This window comes from Artemia sp. Qi Xiang Cuo, chromosome 3 (assembly GCF_049724085.1).
Source record: "Artemia sp. Qi Xiang Cuo chromosome 3, ASM4972408v1, whole genome shotgun sequence".
NCBI classification, from domain to species: Eukaryota; Metazoa; Arthropoda; class Branchiopoda; order Anostraca; family Artemiidae; genus Artemia; species Artemia sp. Qi Xiang Cuo.
In genome coordinates, this window is record NC_142796.1 from 25,013,517 (window position 1) to 25,024,664 (window position 11,148).

Sequence of the window (11,148 nt, forward strand, 5' to 3'; positions counted from 1 at the left end):
ATATATATATATATATATATATATATATATATATATATATATATATATATATATATATATATATATATATATATATATATATATATATATATATATATATATATATATATATATATATATATATATATATATATATAATCACAATACTGGTCTCTTCTAATGACTTACCTTTATTATTTCAGTCAATACGTTTTCCTCCGTAACCATTCGCTCATTAGCTGTCTTTCTATACAGAGCTACAATCATACTTAGAGCCTTTTCTCTAAATGGCACAAAATTGGGTTGAACCCAGTCAGATCCCTGGAAAAGGCACTGATTAAAGGCTATTAAAGGCTATATATGATTATACGCTGATTATTTTTCAACTGAAAGTAAGGAGCAAGATTGAAACTGAAAACGAACAGAAATTATTACGCATATAAGGGGTTGCCCCCTCCTCAATATCTCGCTCTTTACGCTAAAGTTTGTTTTTTTTCCAATTATTTAAGAATGACTCTTGAGACACAGGGGCTGTTTAATTAGAATAATAAGCTTTTTTTAAAGTTCTAAGGAAACCTACAGCGTAAAGAGAGCGGTATTGAGGAAGGGGAACCCCTTCATATACATAATAATTTCTGTCCGTTTTAAGTTCTAATGTTGCTCCTTACATTCAGTTGAAAAAACTTGCTTTTTAATATTTAATTTCTGATCGTTTTTTAAATAATGTCAGTAAATCCAGCTCTTCCTTCATGGAAAATTCCTTCCCCCAGGAAAAATTCCCTCGTGAACCTATCCTTCCCTGTCCACCCCCCCCCCAAAAAATTTCTGTATACTTACCAATAACCAATACTATATTTAAGCAATGGACAAAGTTCATAGCTTTTAGCCCATTCCTTGGAGAATGTGGTTGTGGGAAGTAAAAAAATCCTCAAAGACATGGTTATTAGATATTCGACTGTGCTGAGCAAAATGGCTATCGCAAAATTTTAGTCAGGCGACTTTGGGGAAAAAGGGCGTGGGAGGGGGCTAGCTCCCCTCATAAATTTTTGATCACTTAAAAAAGGCACTAGATGTTTTGATTTTCGATCGAATGAGCCAGGATCACTGGTTCAATATTGGTTCAATAATATTGAAATATAAAAAATAGTTAAAAAGCAAATTTCAGAGAACAAATCTTTCTATAACGTTTAATGTTAGAAACGTATGAATCATTTAAAGAAATAAGACAATTCTCTAGAATGGAGATTCACAGAAGCCATCTCGATCTAGACCACTATATGAAAAAAATAAATAAGCCTGAACAGTGTTATAGCACTCAACTGGCTTTACCTTAGCGTGTTAATAAGGAAATCTCCGAAAAATAAAGATTAATTTCACAAAAAGAAAAAAACAATTGACGGTTGCATCCGTACTAAAATATACTTTAAGAAATCTTATATAAGAAAAGCAGGGCGGTCACTGAATTTGAGAATATACAGAGATCCCCCCCCCCAAAAAAAAACAATAAAATCGCACAGGTTTGAGAAAAATTTCCAAGATATTAATTAGCAATGATGTACATATTTAACATACTTTTTAAGGGTGACTTATAATAAATGTTTTATCACATGATTTGTAAAACTTAATTACAAAAAGCAACGTTTTAGCTCCATTTTCAAAGACTGTTTTCTTCAGGATCAATCAATTTGACACTCAAATCACTCAAATCCGGGAAAAAATACTTGACTGACTGTTTCTCAATGTGAAAAATTCCTAGAGGTAAAACTAACAAGAGCGATATTCATACAGAGTAGTGTCTTTTTTATTTTGACAATAACAATATACAAAAAAAGAACGAATAAAAACTTTACAATCGATTAGCTTATAAATGTGGATAGCAATACGTATAATTAGAGTTGAAAGTAATAGCATTCGATTGTGATTTGACATTCAAATCACTCAAATCCGGGAAAAAAATACTTGACTGACTGTTTCTCATGACAGTGCTCCCACCATACAAGCGGGCTATCATTCCAAGAAGCATGGCTGATTATATGCCTTTATGTATGAATGATGTTTTATTTAATGGTTTTTTTTTTGGATGGATGTTTGATGATTATGGATGTCAGGATGTTTATTGTTCATTATATTGGTGTATTTTTTGATGTTAATCCGTAAAAGAGGGCAATCATTCAAAGCAGACATCTTATTGTGTCAATCTATCGAATCAGACAGTGCTCCCACCATACAAGCGGTATATCATTCCAAGCGGATATCTTCTTGTATGGATGTTTTATGTTTATGGATGTAAGGATTTTTATGGTTGATTGTATTGGTGTTTTATTTGATGCTTTATGTTTATGGACGTAAGGATTTTTATGGTTCATTGTATTGGTGTTTTATTTGATGTTTTATTGTTTGGATGTTTTATGTTTATGGATTTAAGGATTTTTATGGTTCATTGTATTGGTGTTTAATTTGATGTTTTATTGAACATTATTGTGTCAATGATAGGTAGAGGGCAGGTGGGACATTACTTTATCAATCTAAGGTAGATGGCTTCAAGGACCCCAAGTCCCCCCACACCCCTTAAATTGAAGTTATCAAGCATTTTGCAGTAGTTTGCATAGGTTGCATCAACACATTGGGGAGAATAGTATTTAGCCTTAGAGGTAAAAGTAATAGCCAGCTATTGACTTTTAGGGAGTCCACACTCATTTCTGGTACTGAGGGTAACTACAAAATGCTAAATGAATGTCCTTAAACAAGATATCAATGAATCGCTTATTTTTTGCAGACTTGCTTAGTTTTCTTACAGAAAAAGCCCTTGGACTGTCACGTATTGCCAAGAACGAAAAACGAGACAAATCTTTCAAAGTTTGTTGGGGATCTCATGTCAAACTTTAAAATGACTTATAAAAAATGATACACTGTTACTACTAAATAACTAATCAGTTTTAACTAATTGACTAACTGATATATCATGTTCCTAATTAACGGATATAAACTACCCTAGAGATGAGAGCACGCGGCTAGAAAAAACGTATCAAATATACTAATTTTTGTTTATTTTGAACGTATAAAAAACAAAAGGGCATTTTCGTTTTGCCTTACAATTTGTAACTTATTAAAATTAAACAGTTAAAAACCAAAAGAGTAACAAGAAAAGATGGCGTTTCTCCTTTAATGACCAAGGTTCGTAAAAATTCAAAAATCTTATCCTTTTCATAAAATGCAAATACTGTCAGACAAAAATTCCTAAAAGATTCTACTTGGAAATTGTTTCCAAACGAAAGATCAATTGCTTCGCATAATGGATGGTATTTTCTAATAGATTTTAGTTATATTGTTAAGATTTTAGCATTCTAATTGTTTTCTTCATCTATCCAAGTATAATTTTCAATACTCTTGAACTAATTTCCCCAGCGATATGGGAATTCTTACGAAAACTAAAAACAACAATTTTACGTAACTACTGCAATTCATTGAGAAATTTAGGGCGTCAAATATTCAACGTAAAGATTGTGTATTGAAAAAATTCAAAGATTTTATATAGTAAAACTAGGTATAATTTTTTATTTGGGTGTTTAACCAAAAAGGTTGGGCAAACATAAAATTCGTATCCCTATCTTTCTGACGCTTATTCCCTTCATCATAGTCTGTTTATTGCCTTCTCTTTAAGGGTTGTACCTGTGCCCTTATGATTAGCATGCATTTGATTCAGATTTTTATTAGGATGCAATGAAAGCTTTAAAAAAGATAAAAAAAAGCACCTGGATACAGTCTATGCAGCAGAGTATTCCTTCCTGTAGAGGGGTCAGAACGTTTTCAGTAATGGGGGGCAATACAAATGGTGACGCATCACAATGTACGGGAACAGATATGATGTTGTTTAAAACTCCAAATAGACTATCTAAAATTTCAGTTGTGAATCTAAAAAAGGAGACGGTTACATCTTTATAGTACAATTTTATAAATTATAATTTTAAGGATTTACAAGAGAAGGCAAGATGATATCCACCTTAGATCATACGGACAATCTCAGGGAATATGACAATCAATCACTTAGGAATATGCAAGGGCGTCTGTCCTTGTCCATGAAAAGGTTCAAACGCTTTATTTTTACTAGATGTAACTCCATGTCTTGAGGTTAACACAAAACTTAAGCTGTTATTGCTCAGGTTCCAGTTTTGAATTGCCCGCGTGAGTTGTATTGAGTCGAAAACATTGTGAGTCCTGTGCTGGGTTAACTATGATGTTCAACGAGGATAAGATCGTGGTATACCAAATATTAGTTTTTTCGTTGTCGGTTCTGCAACAGGAACTGTTTTCCTTTATTTAAAAAATAGGTTTTTCATACATTTCATTTTACATTTTTTTTTGCTAAAGAAAGGCTAAACGTTGTTTACGCACCTGTCTCATTTAAAACAGTTCGTGGTAACAAACTGCAAATAGGGAGCGACCCGGCTCAATGGTAACCGAAACTCTAAAAACTGGAATTTTGGTAACAATAGATACATCAAAAGAATCAGATTTTAATTTTGATTTCAAATATAAAAGTTTCATCAAGTTTAATCTTACCCATCAAAAGTTACGCGCCTGAGAAAATTTGGCTGATTTTCGAAAAAGGGGGAGAGACCCCTAAAACTTATATAACCTTAATAAAATTCACACCATCATATTCAGCGTATCAGAGAACCCTACTGTAGAGATTTCAAGCTCCTATCTACAAAAATGTGGAATTTTGTATTTTTTGCCAGAAGAAAGATCACGGGTGCGTGTTTATTTGTTTGTTTATTTGTTTTTTTTCCCCAGGGGTAATCGTATTGACCCAGTGGTCCTAGAATTTTGTAAGAGGGCTCATTGGAACGGAACTTAAAAGTTCTAGTGCCCTTTTTAAGTGACCAAAAAAGGGAGGGCAACTAGGCCCCCTCCCACGCTCATTTTTTTCTCAAAGTCACCCAATTAAAATTTTTAGATAGCCAGTTTGTTTAGCATAGTCGAAAATCTTATAAATATGTCTTTTAGGATGATTTAATCCCCCACAGTTCCCAGGGGAAGGACTGCAAGTTATGAACTTTGCCCATTGCTTGCATATTGTAGCCTATTGGTTATTGGGAAGTATACAGACATTTTCAGGAAGTATTTTTTTGGTTGGGGGGAGGGGGGCTGGCAGAGGGGGTTACTCGGGAGAATCTTTCCGTGGAGGATGTTTCTTTGGGGTAAGGGACATTTCTATGAAGGGAGCGCCGGATTTCCAAGCATTATTTAAAAACGATCAGAAATTAAATAAAAAAAAACAAGTTTTTTCAACTGAAAGTAAGAAGCAACATTAGAACTTAAAATGAACAGAAATTATTACGTATATGAGGGGGTTCTCCCCCAATTCAATACCTCGCTCTTTACGCTACAGTTTTTTTTAATGCTTTCAAAAGGGCTATCTATTCTAATTAAACGGCCTTTGTGATTCAGGGGTGTGTAAATTAAAAAGTTTTTTTAACTTTTAACGTAAAGAGCGTGGTATTGACTAAGGGGAGAACCCCATCATATACGTAATACCATATACGTAATAAAAAAAAACAATAAAAAAAACAAGCGATACGGCTCAATAGTAAGCGAAACTTTTATAAACGGAACATTGATGTCAATAAATGTATCAAAAGAAGGGGCTTATAATACTGATTCTAAATATATAAATTTTTTTAAGTTTAGTATTACTCATCAAAGGCTACGAGCCTGAAAAAACTTACCTGATTTTTTAAAGAGGGGGAAACATCCCCTAAAAGTGAAAAAATTTTAATGAAAATCACTGTCAGATTCAGCGTATCAGAAAACCCTATAACATAGGTTTCAAGCTCATATCTTCAAAAATGTGCAACTTTGTATTTTTTTCCAGAAGAAAAATATACGAATATAGAAGTTCGTTACGTAAGTTAATTTTTAAATTACGTCAGAACCAACTTTAGAGACAGCCATTTAGCAAAAGAAAAGTAAAATTTTTATACAAATTTCGTTTTCTTATTCAATGACGGCGAGCCAAAATAAAAGCTGCATTAACTAAAAAACGATCAGAAATTAAATTAAAAAAAAACAAGTTTTTTAAACTGAAAGTAAGGAGCGACATTAAAACTTAAAACGAACAGAAATTATTCCGTGTATGAAAGGGGCTGACCCCTCCTCAACGCCTCGCTCTTTACGCTAAAGTTTGACTCTGTCCCACAACTTTATTTTTTAAAACAATAAAAAACTTTAGCGTAAAGAGCGAGGCGTTGAGGAGGGATATTTAAGCGATAGATCATATGAAGATAAGAGGCATCTAAGGAAAGTGGAGAAAGCGTTAAAATATGAATTAAGGAAGTGTGAAATGGATGCTATAGATAACATTGCTAAGTATGTGGAAGATGTAGCCAGACTGCATAATAGTAAAATATTGCACCGGCATGTTAAAAAATTGAGAAGAAACAGTCAATCTGGATTTGTCCCAATAGTAGATGCAACCTAGTAAAGGATGAACGACGGCTTATAGTAGCCAAAAATTAAACTGCACGTTTAAAAAAAATGGCAATTGAGAAAAATTGCATTTCTGGCTTATTCAGGAATGGTAACCATTATCTAAGTTAGTCTTAATGGTAAAACATTATTTTGAAACAAATGTTAAGCGGGTTTCGAAAAATATTTTGAGGCCCCCTAAAAAATAGCATTGGATCGAAACAAAAAGTACACCTCCGGAATCGCCATGGGTAACACTGATGTGCTCTCTTTTTTCTTTTCTTTTTTTTCTCCACCGTAAGCGGGACATTGGAACATATAGAGAGCTGTTTAAGGGCTCATTTTAAAGGAAATTGCTACATCTATGTACTATTGTAATTAACAGAAAAGTAAATAAAAGGAATTTTTTTGACAAAAACTACATCTTCATAAGCAAGATAATGAAACACATCATAATCGTAGGTTACAACCAACAAATCACTCAACAGCATAATTATGTGATGATGTAAGTTGCAACTGAGGTTCGTTCTTTACTATATCAAGCTATGTGCGTGATCGTGGTTGCAGCAGTAGCTTAAACCTAGAAAAGGACGAACCTCGGCCAATAGTAACCCAAAATTGTCTTTATAGAAGATGCCAATCGAGGTTGCAGCGGTAGCTTGCACCTAGTAAAGGTCTCTTCAAGAGATACGAGGCAATATCAATTGCTTTAGATTTTTCGGTGTTTTTAGTCTAATTAACATTATCCCTAGTTATGAGATTGATAGTTATAAAGCTTCTATTGACTTCAGTGTAAATTAATGTTAATTAATTTTGAATTATTCACAAATCGTCTACTGACTAAACAGAACTAGTAGACTAATGCAACATTATAGACAGCTGTTTAAGGGCTCATTTAAAAGCAAATTTCTATATCTAATTGATTTTTATAAAATCAAATTGATAACGCTATCATAAAGTGTAAATGACACCAAAAGTTGCATGAGGTTTTTTTTTTTTTTCCTAATAAAAACACCAAAAAGGGGCCTTTTCTAAAATCAGGCTCCATAAAAATTCCAAACAAAGAATAGATTAAAATTAAGAGAACGGGAACACATCCCCCTCAGCTGCCACCAATAACTACTTAGCTAGCACATCGGCAACACTGTAGAGAGATATTTGAAGGGTCAATTTTAAGCTATCAATCATTTCATTTATTCTTTTTTAAAGATTTGTAGTGGAAAAGAGCATTAAAAGCTGCATCAAGCGGTAACCGAACCTTGAGCTGTAGGTTACTTTATTGTGGTAAATTTCTACCGTGCAACAAAGCCTTGGTTTGAAATACCAAATAATACAAAGTATTACTTTATAATGTATATGACTTTGTAGTATTGCATACAAGTTAAATGCGATAACAACAGAAGATCAAATTTTTTTGTTTTTGGGTGGTGTGATATGTATGGATGCCACTGAGACTTACGAAGATGACTAAAACAAAGAGTTTATAAATTCTAATAATCCAGCTGCTACTGGAGAAAATATGGATCGGCTTCTGCAAGGAAAACAGACTTAAATTGTGAACAATATTTTACAGGCTGTCAATTATATTAACTATGTTCTATTTTTTTTTTTTTTTTTTTTTTTTTTTTTTTAATGGTTGGACCACGTGGTACCCAAAAAAATTTGGTGCATTAAGCCTTGAATAACATTCTTTGTGGCCAAAATCGCAGAATATTATGTATGGCGTTTATTGGATAAAAATTAACGCTAGTATCTTTTGGACAAACAACTCAAGGCATTTGGCTTGAAAGTTCCGCTTTCATTAAATTCATTTTATATCATAAAATCTGGTTCAAACAAAGCTACAGGATTAGCACCGAGTTGATGATTTCCTAATGGACGAGGCACAAATTTTATAGAGTTATCGTTTACAAAATATGAATCAGTTGCAACAAAAACGACACTTGAATTGTCAATAAAAAAGGCATCTCTGGAAGTATTAAAAAAAAATCTTTAAAAAAAAAAATGCGTGCCGACCTTGAATAAAAAGCATTCGCAAAGTAAATCCTAGACCTGTGAAATGGGAATCTTCCAAAAAAATACTTAAATGAAATCAAATTACCTGAAGATATGATTTCTAGCAGTAATTTAATTGTGGAAATGTTCAGATATTGTCTTGCAATCCAAAATTACAATGGAATTCGTTATTTTAGCTCCCCTCAACAAAGAAGTAAGTAAAGAAAACACAAAAATTGTCAATCGCCTCCTAGGAAAATACGAATCCTGTAAAAGATATAATTAAGCGAAGGGTAAACAGGACGGAAAAATGGAATTCACACCAGAATTTCTCAATTACACCTAGATGGCAGATTTGCTACCCCATGACTTAAAAAAAGCTAAAAATACAATGATTATGCTTATGCGTAATTAAGATACTTCAGAGGACATGTGTAATGGAACACGCCTAGCTGTAATGAACACGCTGAACTAGCTGAAAACGCCTGTATAATGGAACACGCCAAGCTGTTACTAAATTATCTAGTAACGTAATTAAAGCAAAAATAATTACTGGAGAAAAATCTGGAAAAGAAGTTCACATTTCTCGAGTTATGCTGAACTCCAATAAAGGTCAACTTTGGTGTACAGTACAACGACCATCAATTTTCACTTCGACCAGCATTTGCATTGACCATACATAAATCGTAAGGAAAAACTTCTGAATTTATTGGCATCGACCGCCGTAAACCTGTCTTTAATTAGGGTATGGTGTATGTGGCATTTTCCCGTGTTCAACAAAAATAGCTTGAAAGCTGTGCTACCATCTGAAAATGAACTCCGAAAATATACTTCTGTGTGGAAGGAAGCGTTAAACACTCCCCACGAAACCTCTTTTAGTTAATATTACACGTCTTTTTTGCTAATATATACGTTTATTTTTGCGTTTTTAGGGTGTTTTAGCAAGCAAAACTGATCAAAAACACTACCTGTAAATGCACTTATTTATTTTCGAAGGATGACTTACTTTTGTTTGATATGTTGAAATAGAGCAGGGTAAACCAGAACCAATGATGTTAAAAATTGTTGACTTGGAACAAAAAGTTCTTTATTATCTGACGGTGTTGTCACAGACAAACCAATATTTATAGTTATTCTCCAAGCTTGTAACCACTGATAATAACCCTTTTCACCAGTTTTTGTATTTATTAATAAATACATTAAAAAGAAAGTGGGATTTTAACAATCTGTCTGCCCTGACAACTTGTACTCCGTACAGTAGAGCAATGGTCGAGGCGTAAGGAACATAATTGGCGTGGTATGTATCATCTTCTCAGTTGTTGCACATGTTCAGTCACGAAATGACGTAATTACACAGCTAAATAATTATTCGGCAGTTACCGAAATTAAATATTTATTACCATTTAGAGACATGTAATGAACAAAAAAATCAAAAAAGAGACTCGAAATTCAAGGAAAGATAAATAAGGATATATCGAAAATGGAGACAAATTGGTACTTATTTTATGTACAAATAAATTACAACTAGGACTTGCAATTTTGAGCCAAGTTTTGCTCTCCTCCCCAATTTGTTAATGAATAATGAAAAAGGCCTTTTATTATTAACAAGTTGTATGTGTGTTGCTCCCCCCCCCCCTCTGTTTTTAAAATTGTTTTTTTTTTATTATTATTATTTAAAAACGAAAACAAAAAATTCACCCTAGCCTATATCTTGATAAATAAATTTATTTATTTTATTTATAATAACTGGAAGACATTTATCTCCACTTCTTTAAAGATTGGTGACTTGTCACCCATGAGGGGAGTTCAATAGCTGTTCGAAATCACATAAAGTTGCGGTAATCCTCGCATGGACCTTTGAGGGATGGGTCTGTTGAAGAGTGCCAAAAGTGGAGCATGCATAACAACCATCTCTATTTCAGCCAGGAACCGTGTGGAACCAATCCCTTCCACAAGGTTTTCATCCTGAAAATTTAGAAGCTCAGTCAAGTTCTAAGGGATTCGTAGACCAGAACCAAAGTAGAGAACAGGAACCCATATTGTCTGTCACAGTTTTCTTTTGAGTTTTTGACGACCTGTTTTTCCGCAAAGTAAATTAATAAACAAATAATAATCATAATTTGTTTTAATTACGCTTTGGCCGCTGGAAAAAAAAATCCTCAATAAGAAAAATACAACTTACATGGCAAAAAATAATTGCTTGTCCAACTGAAACTGATGAATAAATCATAGCGATTGCCCGGTATTTACTTTCTTGTGAAGGGCAATTGACATAATATTAAAAAAAAGACTAAAGACAACATTTTGAAAACTATTCTGATCTAACATCGTTATACAGCTTATTAAAACCTTATTGAAAAAAAAGGACAAAATGAGAAGAGACGAGGAACCAAACACAGATGGAACCATGAGACAAACACACATGCATATGTCTTATATGTTCTGAAAGCACGTGCACAATTCAAACTTGGAATTAAAAAAAAAACTAGACTTCAGGAAACAATAACAATATAAGAAGACAATAGTTATTGTGACGATAATTAATGTACCGACCAAATTACAAAAAAAAGAGGAGTCCTATTTAGGTCAGGACTCTCACTTGAATTTTTTTCACCTTTAACTTATTGACCCTTATTCTATCAACTCTTATATGTAACTTTTATAGGCTTGGACCAACCAGTTACAAAGACCAGCATTTGTTATTTT